The sequence below is a fragment of the Sorex araneus genome, chromosome 1, assembly GCF_027595985.1.
Source record: "Sorex araneus isolate mSorAra2 chromosome 1, mSorAra2.pri, whole genome shotgun sequence".
Classification (NCBI taxonomy): Eukaryota; Metazoa; Chordata; class Mammalia; order Eulipotyphla; family Soricidae; genus Sorex; species Sorex araneus.
The window spans coordinates 50,683,793-50,701,628 of NC_073302.1; positions in this window are offsets into that span (position 1 = coordinate 50,683,793).

Below are 17,836 nucleotides of genomic sequence, written 5' to 3' on the forward strand. Positions count from 1 at the left end.
AATATTAGATTCTTATCTATGGTCCTAAACTGAATAAGACAGAATGCTGTGCTCAGGTTTTATAAAGTAATAAGACCATTTATTTTATAGGAAATACATTCCAAGTCTTTCCTTTTGAATTTTAAACATGTAGCAACCTTCACTCTCCTGGTAAGCTAATTCCACATCTTCCACCTGGAACAAAGATTTTCCTGTTTATAGTTACAATGCTCCTTGATAAGCACACAGGGTGTTAGTAAAGGAGAGAGGGTATTTGTTCAAGATAAAGAGGGGTAATGAGGTGTGAATGGATAGGAAAGTTTCCTGAAGGAGATGATTTATCTGTTGTCTTATAAAATATGGGGAAAATTTATTAAATCATCAGATAAACACCATAAACACATCCAAGGAAATTGTTAGAAATAAACATTGTTGGGATTCATTCCAAAGTCATTGAATCAGAATCTCTGAAAATGAGAATCAGCAATCTTGAGTTTCAGCAAATCCTCCAGGTGATTCTGATGGATGCTAATGTTTAAAGTCATTGTATTGAATCACATTTTTTTTGGCAATGGGCATTAGGAGGGTCTGATGATTTCATGAAATACATTACTTAAGTAAACAAAGGTTGTAGTGGATCTCTTACTGTGTGCAATCAAGGGAGGTGGTTTACCCAGAATGCCTAGGAGGCTAGAGGCGATTCTTCCAAAGAGAAGCCTTCAGGCAATTGTAGACAGACATGGGTATGAAAGACCAATCTCAAGATTGAAAAATTGGGTTTTATGATGCACATGTCAGAACACCCCATAGTATCAGCTGTGTCCACATCTTTGCTTGGACTTTCTTCCTTATGTTATTCTGCTTCCCTCACTCCATTCCAGGTTTCTCCTGAAACCCAACCAAAGACAGAGCACCCAGGGGAAGAAAGCAGGAGGTTTGCATTGATAGCACATAAAATGTGAAATCAAAACTTGGTAACAGGAAGTTAAAATGGTGGGGCACTAATCTATGAGGCACTTTGTTTTATTTTATTTTTTTACTGACTTTATTTTTTTTATTTTTTGTATTAGAGAATCACTGTGATGTACAGTTACAAACTTATGAACTTGTGTGTTCGCATTTCACTCATACAGTGATCGTTTACCCATCCCTCCACCAGTGCCCACTCACCTCCACCAATGATCCCAGTATCCCTCTCACCACCCCCGCCCCATCCCCCACCACCCCACCCTGTCTCTGTGACAGGGCATTCCCTTTTGTTCTCTCTCCTTTAGGGTGTTGTAGTTTGCAATAGAGGTCTTGAGTGGCCATCATGTTCGGTCTATAGTCTACTTTCCGTTCGCATCTTCCAACTTGAATGGGTTCTCCCAACTTCCTCTACTTGGTGTTCCCTTCTCTTATGAGGCACTTTGGGCAGCAAAACATAAAGTTTCAAAATTCAGAGAAAAAGGTGTGGATTGTAAGTATATATAACGTATTGACATGATGGAGAAAAGGGAAGTTACTTAGACTTCCCTATTTACAATAAATCGTAGTTTACATCCCGCAATCAATCATTCACATCCCACATCAAGGCACAGAAAATTAAAAGACTTGACTATTGAAAGCACAGAAATCAGTGAGCATTTGCAGAAATAGATTCTTGGACATTTTCATGGAAAGAACCAGCATAGTGAAAAGATAGTTATTATCAAAAAACTGAAATTGTGGGCCAGGGTACATCAGCTAAGGCACCTGCCTTTCATGCGGCAGACCTGGGTTCAATCCCTTGTACCCCATATGGTCCCCTGAGTCAACCAGTCCCCTGACCCCTGACCACTGAGACAGGGACAAGCCCTGAGCACTACCAGAGTGACCAAACAAACAAAACAACAATAACAATAAAAAATACAGGAAACTGTAGTATATACTGAAATCAGGAGTAAAGATGAAGATCAAAGGAATGAAATTCAATACAATTAGTTATAGGCTTTCCTTTCTCTCTCTCTTTCTCTCTCTCTCTTTATTTTAGTTTCTTTCTCTGGTATGCAGCTATTGCTAGTAAAATTATTTGGACTAGAACTCCAAACTATGGGAGTTAAACACTCAAACACACTTTTTTCTTTGAAGAGCTCCAGTTTTTCTTTCTTTGGAATTGATACTTACCTCTAACTAGACTCTCTTTCCAGGTTGCTCAAGTGCAGTATGGGAATAAATAGAATCAATACTCCAAGTTGTGCGTTTCTCTTATCACTCAAGTAAGCACACACATGTTTAAATCATGTTCTAAAGGTTATTTTCTTCTGATTATCACAACAAGAAAAATGGACCAAGAAAATACATTAATATTCTAACTTTTTCAAAAGAGGGGTCAACCCCAGTATAGCTGGGGGAACCTAAACTAATTCTAGCAATGTTCAACCCAGTGGTGGGAACCAAATAGTTTGGTGCCCAGGTAGTGATGCAGTGCTGAAGAGTTACTAGGGGGCCTCCAGGGTCATGCCCAGCTATGGTGGGAGGTGAGAGGGGATATTCTGTACTAGTGATTGAACTCAGCTTCTACATCATAGGTGTGTGCTACACCATTTGGGTTATCTCCCTGGCCCCAGTTCTAACATCCCAAGTGTGTGCCTACCCTGGCATCCATTCTCTTCTTATAGCAACAGGACTTAGTTTCTTTGTAAGAGTCCCCACTGCTTCCATCCTCAGTTCATTTGTTGGAAAGGGCCCCCAACACTAGTTCCACCAGAGAGAGCTGTCCCATTGTACTTAATCCTGAACACTTGAATCACTGGTGATTTGGTCGCTATGATGCCACCACAAGAAGGATAAACGGTTTCCAGAGACTGTACAAGGGCTCTTAGATATGGTATCACCACAGGGGGTAGAAGCCATGACTCAATCTCTGAATTCAGCAGTACCTAACCCAAGTTTATCAAGAATTTTATTTATTATGAAATAAAAAATTCTTTTTTTTTGCTTTAAAGTATTTTTAAAGTGTTTTCTTTGACTTTAGGCAGAAAGTCCAAATTTATATTTCTTCAGAAAGTAAATATGAATGATTTAATTTTTCTACAGACTTCACTCCTTGTTTAAGGATCTTTAAATGTCCTCATCTTCCTTATTAAATTTATATAGAGAGTATTCCTAAAAATAGTTTAGGATACTGTGCCACATAAAATGCAAAGGAATAGTGATTCTATGGTCACATAAATATGGATATAACTTCCCTGTCCAAAGTTAAATTGCTTTCTGTACTGAAGGGTTTCTTAGTCTTTAACAAGGTTTATGTACTAAATCTGCAAGGAAGAGTAACAGTAAGCCTCACTCCCCATTGTGTTTGGCTTTTAAAATCTTCTTTTCACTAAGTAGCTATGACACAAGACTACATGAACTATATTTCAGAAAGTGAGACTTAAGCTGGAATTCCAGACTCTTTTCTATTTCAAACTGTTCAACAGTTAGGGGCATTTGACTACCCTAACTGAATATTTTGACTATTACATCTGGTGAGCCCCAGAAGAATTGTACGCATAGTAAGTTTGGATTATAGGGTGAGGAAGTATGCTAACAAAAGGAGTGGTATAAATAAACATGTTTCTCACCACCCCAACATAAATCAAGGTTTTTAACCTTTGAGAAAATTATAGGTTTCCAATATATAAGGGTCATTTCAATTTTCATCATTTACAAATAGAATATTTGTTGAACTTAGAGTACATAAGCATGCATAGATAGATTGACTAATAGATTGATAGAGATATATTCATAAAAACTAAAACACAATAGCTTGGGGGGAAATATTGCAACTATTCACCAGCTAATTATCTTAATTCATCTAAGCAGAATGGACTTGAGAAAGTCACATAAAGTTTTGCCTGTGTTTCTTGAGAATTTTTTTCATACGTTTTCAATGTTTTAGAGTCTGACAGCTACAACCTAAAAATGAAAGGGGCTGGAGCCATAGCACAGCGGGTAGGGCGTTTGCCTTTCACGCGGCTGACCCGGGTTCGATTCCCAGCACCCCATATGGTCCTCCGAGCACTGCCAGGAGTTATTCCTGAGTGCATGAGCCAGGAATAACCCCTGTGCATTGTCGGGTGTGACCTAAAAAGCAAAAAAATAAAAATAAAAAAATAAAATAAAATAAAAATAAAATAGTGTTTGTTAGCAAGCTACAGTTAACTCATTTCAATAAATAGGTATTTTTCCAATAAATAGATAATTTTTTCTCTAGTAAACAGTTGAAATCATTTACTGATATTCAAGTAAAGAGAAAAAAACTGGCTAATTTGTGGTGCAAGGAGGAACCAGTCTTTTTACATGTTCTTATCTCTAGCTCTCTGAAGGCGTAGAGAGGTATTGGACACATAAGGACAGATTACATTAGTGTCTCTAACGAAAAGGATAAGATTGCAAATGCTACTGCTTACCACCTGACTTAGTGAGAAGAGGTCACAGTAGATAAATCTGACTTCTCTGTATGGTCTTTGAAATTACTCTTAAGAGTTATGTCTAGAGCTGCTCTCTAGACGTCATACTTCCTGGAATTCAGATATGTTTTTACTATTGATGATATGAAACTCAGAGTTCTCTTCCAGGAGCTTCTCTGTCAAAACAATGTCTCTTCTAATAATCCCCCGGTGTACTCAGAAGTTTGCTGAACCAGATGAGAGATTACTCAGTTTTCCTCCAACCTTTTGTACTCCCAACCACTTGACTTTCCGTTTGTTGCATAGAGCAGATACATGAACACACAGAAAGAACACCTGATCAAGAAAACATATGCCAACACAGCATTTCAAAATAAAAGATTTAATTACAGAGATTGGACCACTAAGACTGGGGGAAGGAGCTCTAAGGTAGATTGAGGAGGTAAAAAAAAAAAAATATATATATATATATATACACACACACACACACACACACTATACTAATGTTAGAAGAAGAATGAGAAGAGGTCTGCATACAATGTTCTTTGATCTTAAATCAGGATCCTATTGAGTTGGTGCTCAGGTTTTTGAAAACTGGGAGTATTACTGGCCACAGCTGGTACCTCTTAGTGGGTATAAAAACATTGTTTCTTAAGAGTGCTGAGTGTGTGTGGGGCTGGAGCAATAGCACAACGGGTAGGGCTGTGCCTTGCATGCGGCAGACCCGGGTTTGATTCCCAGCATCTCATATGGTCCCCTGAGCACTACTAGGAGTAATTTCTGAGTGCATGAGCCATGAATAAACCCTGTGCATCACCGGGTGTGACCCATAAAAGAAACAAACAAAAAAAAAAGTGCTGAGTGTAATCACAGGTTAGAACTTTGCTGCAAGGACCTCCATTGCCTCTGGACTCACACCCCAGAAATAGATACAAAGAAAATGATGCCACTTTCCTCTTCCTTCCAGAATCTTTATAGTGTTCCTCTTGGCTGATCTTAAACAGAACTTCCTTGGAAAAGGAGGTACAGTGGAAGTTTAACAGAACAGTACACCAAAGAGTTGATTTGGAGATTAAAGAAAACAGATAAAAGAGTCAGTCTACACCAGTCTATTACAAATATACATGAGAAATAGAAGACAGTTTCTCTGGAGAATTAATTCTTATTGGGAATGTGAGAAAAACTCATAAAATTTAGGAAATTATGCCTAACTCTGCTTGGATGTCTTTGCTTGCTTTGCACTTGTATGTTTCCAAATTGTAGATTTGATGTGTGCTTTTGTGCACTTGGTTTAAAGCACTACTCTAGAACAACTTTTTACCAAAATATCTGACCTCCAGACCCAGCCAGCCTACATGTCATTGATTTACTGTGCTATGGTAAAGAGGTTCAAATAAATCTCTTAATCCATTAACCCCAAGATCTCAAGGCATTTGCATATAAACTAGAGTTCACTGACTCTCTCCTTTTCACATGATTTGGAGAAATGCTTTTTATTCTCCTTTAAAATTACTATGTCTAGGACTGGAGAGAATTACAGCAGGGAGGATACTTGCTTTGCATGCAGTCAACCCAAGTTCAATCCCCAGCACCTCTTAAGGCCCCAAATAAAAGATAATCTGAGTCTCATTCTATGTTTGTCCCTCTCTTTCTGACTCATTTCACTTAACATGATACTCTCCGTGTTAATCCACTCAACCAGTCATATGCAAATTTCATTACTTCACCTTTTCTAACAACTGCATAGTATTCCACTGATGTACCAGAGTTTCTTTTTTTTTTTAAATTTTTAAATTTATTTATTTTTAATTAGAGAATCACCGTGAGGGTACAGTTACAGATTTATACACTTTTGTGCTTATACTTCCCTCATACAAAGTTCAGGAACCCATCCCTTCACCAGTGCCCATTCTCCACCACCCGTAAACCCAGTGTCCCTCCCACCCTCCCTAATCCCATCTCCCCCCACCCCACCCTGCCACTGTGGCAGGGCATTCCCTTCTGTTCTCTCTCTCTAATTAGCTGTTGTGGTTTGCAATAAAGGTGTTGAGTGGCCGCTGTGCTCAGTCTCTAGTCCTCATTCAGCCCGCAACTCCCTTCCCCCACATGGCCTTCGACTACAATGTAGTTGATGATCGCTTCTCTGAGTTGACCTTTCCCCGGAACGTGAGGCCAGCCTCGAAGCCATGGAGTCAACCTCCTGGTACTTATTTCTACAGTTCTTGGGTGTTAGTCTCCCACTCTGTTATTCTATATACCATAGATGAGTGCAATCTTTCTATGTCTGTCTCTCTCTTTCTGACTCATTTCACTCAGCATGAAACTTTTCATGCCCATCCACTTAACTACAAAATTCTTGACCTCCTTTTTTCTAACAGCTGCATAGTATTCCATTGTATAGATGTACCAAAGTTTCCTCAACCAGTCATCCGTTCTGGGGCATTCGGGTTTTTTCCAGATTCTGGCTATTGTAAACAGTGCTGCGATGAACATACATGTGCAGATGTTGTTTCGATTGTACTTTTTTGCCTCTCTGGGATATATTCCCAGCAGTACCAGAGTTTCTTTAACCAGTCATCTGTTCTCGGGCACTTGGGTTTTTTCCATATTCTAGCTATTGTAAGTAGTGCTTCAATAAACATACAAATGCAGATATCATTTCCACTGTACTTTTTTGCATTACCGGGATATATTCCCAGAAGTGGTATTGCTGGGTCAAATGGGAGCTCAATTTCTAATTTTTTGAGAAATGTCCATACTGTTTTGCAAAAGGGCTGAACCAGTCGGCATTCCCACCAGCAATGAAGGAGAGTCCCTTTCTCCCCACATCCGTGCCAACACTGGTTGCCTGTGTTATTTTGGATGTGTGCCAGTCTCTGTGGTGTGAGATGATATCTCATTTTAGTTTTGACCTGCATCTTCCTGATGATTAGTGACTGAGTTCATTTGTGGGATTTAAAGTAACATAATGGGAGACTAACACCCAAGGATAGTAAGGATAAAGGCCAGGAGGATTCCTCCATTGCTTGGAAGCCAGCCTCACATGCTGGGGAAAAAGGCAGCTGAGATACAGAAAGGACCACCAAGCAAAAGAGGCTTGGAGGCCTCTCTCAGGATGGGAGATGTGTGCTGAAAGTAGACTATAGGCCTAACATGATAGCCACTTACTACCTGAATTGCAAACCATAACATCCAAAAGGAGAGAGAGAGTAAAAGGGAATGTACCTGCCACATAAGCAGTGGGGGGGATGGGGGGAGGGATACTGCAAACATTGGTGGTGGAGATTGGGCACTGGTGGAGGGATGGGTACTTAACCATTGTGTAACTGAAATGTAATCACAAAAGTGTGTATATATGTAATTCTATCTCATGGTGTTTCATTAAAAATTTTTTTTAAAAAGATAATCCCTGAGTCTCAGAACCATTCAAGAAGAGCTTTACAAAGCATTCTGAATAGCAAGACACCAAGACCCTCAAAATGTATGTGAGATTATCAGTAGATATGTTTTTAATCGTATCATTATATGGACCTCAGCATGTAGAAACCCAATGAAAAGGAAGAACTAATGTCTTGATTTGTTAACTTAACAACAAAATAAAAAATTTTAATGTAAAAACTCACTCCTGATAAATTAATTGTAGAAAACTTGCAGGTGTTTTGGAGTATTCAAAAATTTGCTTAGATAAGATAACTAATAACTTAAAATCATGAATAGCTGAGAGTTTCTTTTTTTTAAGTATTGTTCCTAATTTTTTGATGTCATAGTTACTGTGAACATCTTAATGACAGCTACAAATACTCAGAAAAAAAGTGACAGTTGTACAGAACAACTAAAAGTATACACACATTTTCAGAAGATTTTGAGAACTTTCAGATCAGGGTTCACAATCCCACCACATCTAGTATTTTTAAAATATATGAAAACAAATTCCCGACACTGAAGCTGAATATTAGAATTTAGTATTCCCTCGTCTAGCTGTTCACCTTCTTCATCCCTAAAAAAGGTAAAGCTCCTCAAATACATATGAATGTATTTGACAGGTAATGAGAAACAAAGCAGGGTAATTTTATGATTGGAGTTTTATACCATTTCCAGCAAGAAAATGACCCAAGGTTTTAATTTACTCAATTAGTTTGTGCTCATTTTCTTATTGGATAAGGAAGTGCTCCTGAGCAAACCTTGGAGCTAATTGTATATATTCTGGCATCTACACTGTAGGCCAAGCCCAGAAGTAGCAGCTAGCAATTATAATGCACTGATTAATGTGCAATTGTAAATTTAGAAGCTTGATGGTCCAAAGAGGCTTCCTGCTATGTGAGATAATGAATAGGAAATTGTCATAATAATTAGCCAAGTCAGACCTCAGGTCTATCTGTGAGTTGAAAGTAATGAAACAAACCAAAATATGCCTGTTCTTTAACAAAAATAGAAATTGAAAGATATGGAAAGGAAATGGCAAGGCATAGTCATATAATCCTTTTTATCATTTTTGCTTTACTAAACCCATCTGGTTAAAATGTCTGTATTACATATAGTTCTGCCTCTCTAGGCTTCCCTTCAAGGGTACCAGGACCTATTCCTATTACACAGGTTCTACTATTTCTGCAGTCAGCCCTCTTCAGTATTTGCTCTCAGCTGGTGAAAGTTACCTTGGCCAATATCTAAAAGAGGGGCAACCCAAAACCAATGATTGGCCAATGCCAGATTATAAATATTTGTTCTCTCTAATCAGAATAAAACAAATTTAAAGGTAAATCCATCTTTTCTGAAGAGGTAGGTTGAAATTCAGTTGAGAATATATCAAGGGCCAACCTCCTTTCATACCTGCCCCTAGTTCCTCCCAGAAAAATAACTCCTTAGCTTGATAGACCTGGCATTATGATTGCTTCCCAGAGAAACCAACCTGCAATAGTGTCAAATCACATATGTCTGGGTCACTTCAATGAAATATCCATGATACAAGTAGAACTGATTAACTTTAGTAAATACTTTCTGTTTGCCTGCTGTGTGCAAGTTTCGTACTACATCAAAGTAAGTTTCTTCCTTTAATTTTCCCTTTGGAATTTCTGTTGTGCTTATTTGGCTTGGTTTTATGACTCAAACATAACAGACATTAATCTTAAGTTTCTTCTGAGTAAATTTGCCTCCTTTTCGATTTTCTCACAGTCTCAACTTTAAAAAAAATAGTCAAGCTCTAAAAAATACTTCAAGGAAGAAAGTGTTAGTGGCAAAAGTCAATGACATTTCATGTTATATCTGACATATATAATTTCATGTATGACTTAACTAACAATTCAAATATATCATAAACTAGTAGATAAAAAAAACTTTAGAGACTGGCTTTGCTTTGTTTGATATATTTTTTATACCAACAGACTAAAGCCTAGGACAATCTCAACTAACTATAAAGAAAAGAGTAGTGAACTGTTTGGATTACTGCATTTCACTGCACTATCATTGCAAATATTATGCCAAATTTTTCTCAAAATTAGTAAGGTGTGACCATACAATGAAGCTTTTCTTTTTTTGCTAATTATGCCAATATTTAAAAATGGAGTGACCAAGAAGTTGGATACATGACATGAAGTAAAGAAAACCTCTTCAACAAGGCATGCTGGAAAAACTGGATAATCACATGTAAAAGAAAAACATGACGAAGAAAGAAGGAAAATGAGAAAAGGAAGAGAAGAACAGGAAAAGTGGGAGAAGGAGGAGGAGGAGATGGAGGAAGAGGGGAGGAGGAGGAGGAGGTGAAGTAGGAGGAGGAGGAAGAGGAGGAGAAGGAGGAGGAGGAGGAGGAAGAGGAGGAGCAGCAGCAGTAGCAGCAGCTCACACCTTACACAAAACTCAATTCAAACTGAATCAAAGACCTTGAGATCAGACCAGAATCCATTAAATACACTGTGAAAAATACAGGCAGAACACTTAAAGATTTGGACCTCAAAAGTGTTTTCAGTGATATGACTCAATGTAAAGGCAATAAAATCAAAACAATGGACTATATTCAACTAAAGGGTTTCTGCATGGCTTAAGACACACAGGCTAAAACTAAAAAATAACCAACTGAATGGGAAAAAATATTTGCACTGAATACATCAGACAAAGGGTTAATATTCAAGGAATAGAAGGTATTCGGAGAGCTCAATATCAACAAAATACCAAACATCCTATTAAAAAAATTGGGGAGAGGAAATGAACAGACACTCCTCTGAAGAAGACAGATGGATGGCCAATAAATAGGCACATGAAAATTTGCTCATCATCACTTATGATTTATCAAGACGACAATGAGATACCATCTCATACCAGTGAAAAAGGCACATAACAAAAAAAAATACTGGGAATAATTTGTGTTAGTGAGATGTGGTGAAAAGGAATTTTCATCCACTACTACTGGGATTTTGCTGGTTCACTCCCTATGAAAAGCAGAATGAAAAATTTTCAGAAAAGTCAGAATTCATGTGCCATATGACCCAGAAACCCCATTTTTGGATATCTATCCCAGGACAAAAAAATTCATTCAAAAGAACATATGCACAGCATTATTCATTGCAGCACTTAGCACAATAGCTAGACTATGAAATAAGCCTTGGTATCCACTTGTATCACTTGTCATACCATTGCTCATTGAGTTGCTCGAGCAGGCGTCAGTAACATCTCCATTAGACCCTGTTGTGTGCTAGTGTAGCCCAATGGCGTCTGCTTACTCCAGGAACACAAAGAGCATCAAACAGTTCGTTCAAGGTCTTGACAAAGAAATCTGACCATCTCGTAGGTGGGCAGCCACGCTTTCTTTTGATGTCCCATGGAATCCAGTCAGTAATGGCTCTAGTCCAGCAGTCATCTCCAAATCAACATTACGTCTCCCGCCCATTTGAATTTCAACACCTTGGCGAGAAAGCATCCTTGATTCTCGATCGTTGATGGAGATTGGAACTCCGGATTCCTTCTCTCACTTGAGTGAAACACGATACTTCAAGCATAGCTCTTTTGATTCCTCTATGGGAGATGGTGGAGTCAAAAAGATGTTCCTGTAGCCGGAGTTTCTTCGTCGTTTTAACAGCTTCTTCCACACTCTTGAAGGAGTTCCACGCTGCTCTCTTCCTCCTGCTCAGTTCTGGCACCAAGTTGTTCGTCATGTTGAGTTCTTGACCAAGGTACACATAACTGCTGCATTCAGAGATGTTTGTTCTGTTGAGAGCAAATGGAACATCGGGAACTAGTTTGTTTCTCATGGACATTGTCTTTCAGCTGCAGTCCGACCTTTTCACACTCACAGTTGAAGTAGGCCAGCATTCACAATGCTTGGCTAATGTTTGGTGTTATTAGAATGATGTCATCAGTGAAGCAGAGGTGGTGTAGTTGCCGACCATCTATCTTCACTCCCATTCCTTTCCATTCCAGTCGTTGCATGATGTTCTCGAGGGTGGCACTAAAGAATTTCAGTGAAATGGTATCACCCTTCCGAACCCCTCTCTTTACCTCAATGATCACTTCCTTGTAGAATGGTAAGATCCTGGTGGTGAATCCGTAATACAGGTCATGGAGGATCCTGATATATTGAGTTTGAACGCCTTGTTTGGCTAGACTTTGATGACCTCTTCAGTCTCAACAGAATCAAAGGCCTTCTTTAAATCAATGAACTTTAGACAGAGTGGCATCTTGAACTCTCACGAAACCAAAATGAGCTTGGTCACCGTGTGGATATGGTCGATAGTGCTGAATCCCTTTCAGAACCCGGCTTGTTTGCAAAGTTGTCCTTCGTGTAATGTTCTGCCTATTCTATTCAGGATGACTCGAGTGAATAACTTGTTAACAATGGATAACAGGCAGATTGGGTGATAGCTGCCGATGTCATGGATGTCTCCCTTCTTGTACAACAGAATGGTCCTGCTGGTTTTCCACTGGGACAGAACCTTGCATTCGGACAAGTAGCATGTGAAGAGCCAGGCCAGTGTATTGACGAGCACTTGTGGGGAATTCCTCAGGTGTTTGGGTCTGACCTTGTCTGGACCGGGTGCTGTACGTGTCTTTACCAAGAAAATAGCGTGTTGGATTTCAGAAGGGAGAACCACATATCCATTCTGTGGAATTTGGTATGTGGGCAGGTAGACGTGGCTGTCGAAGAGATCCGAGTAGAAGTCATGGATAACTTTCTCCATCGCCCTTCTGAAATATGTGATAGATCCATCAGGATGTTGAAGGGCAGTTATCTTGGTTTTGTAGTTGGCAAAGGACAGGCGAGCATTGCAGATAATTTTCCCGGCTTCTGCCGCATCAGCCAACACTGCTGCTCTTCTCTCTTTGAGGTCTTCCTTTATCACTTCTCTGCACAGCTTTGCGAGCACAGACATTAGCTTGTGATTGCCTGAAGCTCGAGCCAAACCATGTTGGCAAATGAGCTCGAGAGTTTCCAAAGACAGGCGTCTTCTGGTGGCTTTCCCACTCTCGGCATTCCTCACACAGTCATGAAGGTGCTCAACCAGTCGATCATATTCCTCGTCGATGTTGTCAACGATGGCATCTTCCCATATTGCTGCAATAGTGCCAAAGAACTCGTTGGCACTTCGTATCCACTCACAGAAAAATAAATTTTTAATCACAGTGACTCCATAAATAATAAAAATAAAGCATAAAACAGGGGTTATGATTGTGTAAAATACAGTATATGTAGTAAAAAGTGACCTACTTTTCAACTGTTATATTACTATTATTTCAAATAATGCAAGAGAACCTCCTCCTTCAGCAAACTTGATACTGAAAAACCAGATTAGGGAGAATAGGATTTTAAAGTATTTTTGCTGTATAAATTTCTCCCAAATTTTGGAATATATTTCTATTTAATTTTTATTAGCACACATTTTAGATCTTTGTTTTAGTTTTTTAAATGCCCTTTTTGTCCCTATCTTCTGTAACTAGTTTTCATTGTAACATCATTTTCATTTTTAAATTTATACATGATACTTACTTTCCTTTCCTTACCAAAAATGTTACTTTATGTGGATCATTTACCCATCATAATGCTTCAATTTGCTCTTCTGTAAAATGGAGTTGGAAATAGCTAAAAGGCATTGAGAAAACTAATGAAAAATATGAGGAAAAAATGCCTTGGATTATTGCTTATTATCAAACTATAAAATGTTTGATAAAAGTGTTCACACAGAGATTTAAAATGAAATATATCCAAACAATGAAATGATTTAGGATATATTAAGTGATTGGCAGCTTACGTGTATAGAAGTTTGATTAAAAAGGGGAATGATTTTTAAAAATAAGCCTTTAATCTCTGTATTTACAAACAATGCCTTGCTATAGAACAACTCATTAACCCTCTTTAAAATGTCCTAATAATTAAAAGAAAACTGCTTTCAGATTAAGACTATCTGCATGAGTTTGCTATACTTGAATACATTACATTCCTTTTATATTTTGGTGCTGAGAAAGAAAAGGTCTCAGGAGAAGAAGCAAGAGCCTCACTAAGCACCCAAGTATTTTGTAATAGAAGGATCTAGCCAGTGTAATAGGCCTTAAATAATCTTTCTAGAAGAAACTCTGTGCCATGTTTAGTAAATAATTTTGACTACTGGGATCATTTGCTTTACAGCTGAATTTGCTGAAAAGCCTTGGGCACAATTTTCACAGTGTCCCAAAGCACTGTAATTGGGCAATTAGTGCTTAATGATATAGAAGGGTGTGTGGCTCCATCCTACATAAAATTGAAAGGTATTGCTTGAGCTATTAAGACCATGGAGGCTTGCATTTCCCACTGTCAGCATTAGTTTTTTTGTTTTTTCTTAAATTATAAGAAGAAAAACATATTTATTTTAACGGCAATCAGTCAACATTTAGAAGAAAGATGTACAAAGAAGAAAAGAGGAACCTTGATTTTAATGTCCATTAAAAGTTTACTTGAGTGCATAGCATATTTATGTATTGGTGCGATTCTTTTATTTTTTTTCCTGATCCAATTTAATGCATGACACTCAACATTAAGTGTGTTTTGGAGTTCTATAGGTGTTTTTTTTTTTTGCTTTTTGGGTCACACCCGGGGATGCACAGGGGTCACTCCTGGCTCTGCACTCAGGAATTACCCCTGGCAGTGCTCAGGTGACCATATGGGATGCTGGGAATCAACTCAGGTTGGCCGAATGCAAGGCAAACACCCTACCCGCTCTGCTATCGCTCCAGCCCTGAGTTCTATAGTCTTAATACTCCTCTAGTTTAAGATATATTTTTAATAAGACTAAGATTTGTGTAAAATGTATAAACTTTTGGGAAAATGGTTCTTAATTCACACTTTGCTACCCATTGTGTGACATTTGGATATACTCAAATAAATAGACGTTTACCCAGTGCCAAGCATTCTATGAGGCACTGGGAACATGGAAATGACATTGAGAGCACAAGTCATTCTTTTGGCATTCTTGACAATGGTTTTTATTATAACTACAACCCTTTATAGAAGTAACTCATATGAAATTAATGTTGTTCCTTTGTAAGACTGATGTGAAATGACCTTTCATGGATGAACTGTTCTTCTGAAAAGTGACATCAAACAGAAGGAGTAATTCATATAAGATCAGAGAAAACAAAAGAACTGCTTTCCTCATAAACTGGTACAGAAGCAGAAATCAGACCAATTCTGTCTTAAAATCCATCCAAGAGATAGATGATTAACTAATAGAACTAAACAAGTCCAGGAATACACTTAATGGGAATGTATTAACTCACAATGACAAATACTGTGATTAGATAGTTTTGGATTTCAAATCGTCATTCAATTTACCATTATAAATTTGATGGAATAAAATAGATTTTTTCAATAAATTTGAGGATTAATGCAACCAAATAAATGCCAGAATGCTGAAAAGAAATCACATCTCTGTCATATGCTGTCAGTCTCAATTCTTGTTAGGATCATTTCCTTACCCTGCTCTTTATTCAAAATACAGATCATTAGTATGAAAACTCATGAATTATAAATGCCATGAAAACATGGGGAAATAAACTAGCTTCTGTTGGAGGTATCACTTTATAAAACCACATATATTTACTTTAAAATAGTACAAGGTTCCCAGACACATAAGTCATCTGAGGAATGTACTCACCCTTGATTCTGCTGAACCAAGCTTCAGATGGAGGTGAGTGTGCCTAGTGAAGAGAAAAAAGAAGGGGTGAAGGGTGTTTAAGTCTTAGAATAAAATCAAGAAGTTCATATCTGTATCTATTTTAAAGAGAAGTGACAACTAAATTCCTGAATTCTAGCGTGCACATAGAAATGGAAGAGATATGCCGGAGAGTGAACACAGTGCTCCCTCTCCACGGCAGCCCCTACCTCTTCACATGCAGAGTCCAGGTGTTCATTACACAACCAGGAGCTAAAAGTACACACATGAAAATACTTTCCATGGCTTCATGCTTCTTGAAATCGTTCTAATGCCCATAGTCAAGTCCCTGGAGAGCCTGATTTTTCATTAATTATGCCCCCCCCCAAAAATAATTTTGAATGAAAAGACTGTTTTCTTTCTCAAGGTAACTAGGAAAAGTACATCCATATATAGATCACATGATCCCTGGAGATTAAGACCCTTTTCAAAAATGTATGATGTAGCTCAAACTCAAGATGAAAAATTGAATTGTCCTTTGGATGACTGTCTTTGGAAACTGGACCCCTAAGCCAGAAATTCATTGCCTGAAGTTTGTGGGCTTCACCGTTGGGCCGGGGGCGGGGGGGGAAGGTGAGTATAACCAATGTTTCAAAATATTGTGCATAATTATTTGTAAATATAATCAATTTTCCGGTAAAAGGATGTATTTTTATCATCAGACTCACAATATGACCCCTCCCCCACACACACAGACAGAGTAAGTGTAATTGCCTCAAGCTAACTAGAAATGAGGATTTCAGGTCTGTCAAAATTTCTGTTAAAAGATGCATTTTTATATGCTTTTTAGCCTGTAAAGAAAAAATTGGCAAACAGTGAAAGCTGTTCTTCCCATATGTATATTTTTAACTTGGGCTTGGAACTCTAATTTGAAATAATGATGAAAAATTATGCATTAAACTGGATCAGCCAATAGTTCTTCAGCCAGTGTATACAATCTGCACTCTAACTCATGACTGCTCAACTGAGCTTCTACTTATTGGCACAAATAAATGAGTATGAAGGTTCTTTTCACACTATTTTTAAGATTAAAATATTTTAGAATTGATTTCTCTGATTGATGTATACTGACAGTTTAATGAAAATTTTAACTCTAAGCTCCTTGCTTTCCTAGCAAAGAAAGCATGACTGTGATGAAAGATTCCAATTAATAAAACTGTCTCCACTGCTTCAGTTTAATACTGTTAAAGCTTCTATGAACTAAAGTTAAAATAAAATTCTCTGGAACTACAGCAAGTAAAGTCATTTTGGATTAGCAAAAATATTTCTCTCCCTTTTTAAGGCATTTCCTTCTTTGCCCATACATGAAACTGCATAAAGCTAGAAAATTATTACCATAACTCAAACTTGTGAGCTTTAAAAGAAAATAAAATACTTTTAAATTAAATATAAGAACATTTTCTACAAGTTAATGTTTATCTTCAGAATGACAGACTGCTGGAGCAATAGTAACAACATTAATACATGACTTTGCTATGAAAAAAAATCATACAAATTTTATCTTTACACAGAATTCACAATACTATGGTAAAGATTTATTTAAAGGAAAGAAAAATCTTGTACCTTATGAAAAAGATAACGAATTTATTTACTTATGCTCTGAATGATATGTCAGATGATTTTCTTTCAAATGATTCTGTCATTTGAAAGAATAATTTGAAAAAATTCTTATTCTTTTGAACATTAATATAGTAATATTAGTAAATTAGGAGAGAGAAGGTAGAGTAGGGAGTAAGGAAGAGGAAGGGAAGGAGAAGAACAGCAAAATAGGAGAATAATGACAGCAGAAAGAGGAGGGGAGGAAGAAGAGGAAGATAAAGGAAAACAGAAGAAAAGAGAAAGAGGAGAGAATGTTTTGAAGAAGGGAAAGAGGGAGGAAGGGAGGGAGGGAAGGAAGAGGGTGAGAGGGAGGAAAAGAGTGAAGGAAGGAAGGAAAGGAGGGAGGGAAGGAGGGAACGAAGGAAGGGAAGGAGGAAGGAAGGGAGGGAGGAAGGAAGGAAGGGAGGAAGGGAGGGAGGGAGGAAGGAAGGAAGGGAGGAAGGGAGGGAGGGAGGAAGGAAGGAAATGGTAAATGAGAGGAGATAAGTGAGATGGGTGGAGGGGGAGTGGGATGATAGAATAATTTTCATTAACTTATAATTACTTCCTGTGAATCTTCTTTGAGATTGTATATACCTCAATAAAAACTTTTCTCAAAGAAACCCAATCTTTTCTGTTTGTTTGTCTCTGTGATGCCTATGGGGTCACTCTTGGCTCTGCACTCAGGAATCTCCCCTG